The sequence below is a fragment of the Vollenhovia emeryi genome, unplaced genomic scaffold, assembly GCF_000949405.1.
Source record: "Vollenhovia emeryi isolate VEMERY1.0 unplaced genomic scaffold, V.emery_V1.0 DF950222.1, whole genome shotgun sequence".
Taxonomy (NCBI): Eukaryota; Metazoa; Arthropoda; class Insecta; order Hymenoptera; family Formicidae; genus Vollenhovia; species Vollenhovia emeryi.
In genome coordinates, this window is record NW_011956144.1 from 1 (window position 1) to 1,231 (window position 1,231).

The 1,231-nt window shown below is 24.1% G+C and overlaps 1 long non-coding RNA gene across 1 annotated transcript; it reads left to right on the forward strand.

Annotated features, from left to right (window-relative positions):
• Positions 1-28: 28 nt before the first annotated feature.
• Positions 29-612, forward strand: LOC105569851. The gene is made up of 3 exons (XR_001009541.1): positions 29-176; positions 262-382; positions 557-612. It is a non-coding gene; the product is annotated as an uncharacterized LOC105569851 (long non-coding RNA).
• Positions 613-1,231: the final 619 nt, after the last annotated feature.

The following is a 1,231-nucleotide window of genomic DNA, read 5'->3' on the forward strand; positions in this document are numbered from 1 at the left end:
TAACGAATTAATTATAAATATGATTTTGCAGATTGAACAAGAATTTCAATTAATATTAAATGGAAAACATGATAAGTTTCTTGCTAAATTTCCATCTTATTACTGCCCAAAAATTTTAAAATATGCTAATTCGAACCGAATTGATCTTATAAGGCGTACACATCATATTTCAGATGGTAAATATACTTCAGGTTTAATTATTGTTTTGTATACTAATTTTTCTATTTTGCGTTTTGTCATATTGATTTTTTTTATTTCTAGAATGTTTAAGAGCATTACTTATTCTCGTGGATTTGCTACCAATTCCATATTCATGTAATGCTCCTAACACAAAAATAAAGAATGTCAAAAGAAAAAGGGTAATAAAAGGGCTAAGTTAAATGTATGTTATTTTTCCTTTTATATTATTAATTTTTTTGTTTAATATTACATGAGACAATAAAATTCTGTTATTCTTCATCTTGACATGAATTATTAAAATAAAGTAACGATTAAATGCTTTACTCATTATTCATTAGCATGTTTTCCATCTTTATTTATAATATAAAATTTTTAGCAAAAAGAAATTAATAACAGTGTTAATACATGTGTGGATTGTCCGTCAACTGTTAATGATTTATTAATAAGATTTATTCCGGTAAGATGAAAATATTTTCTGACATTATTTTTAAATAATAGAATTTTCCATATTTAAATAATCACATTTATAAATTTTAAACATTTTATTTTTAGGAAGGAACAAACTTACAAGATTATGCGAAAAATATTAGAAAGGAAATATGCGGTACAAGTGTGCAGCCGTATATTATTTGTACTTATGGACAAGAAAGCAATTCATACCACATTGAATGTGATGGATTTTTTTTGCAATGTCTGGAAGACAACAATTCAGTGGCAGCTTTTGACTTATTATTTAAAATGTTCTATACTTTGAATGTTATATATATCCTCCTAAGTTACAAAATTTTTACACATTCATCGAAAATTTTATTTATGAAATTGACGGAAATGTATCTAACTCTGTCACGTCGCTTCATATAAATTTAATTAATACACCAACTGGAAACTGAAATAAAAAAACGCATTTTTTTAAATTTTGATAAACGTAATTTTTATAAACAAAATTTTTTATTTTATTAAACGTTAAAACTACATTATTGTAGTATCACATATAACATAATTAAGGTAAAAAAATTAATGTAGAAACCTGTGCAATTATAACCTGTGCAAT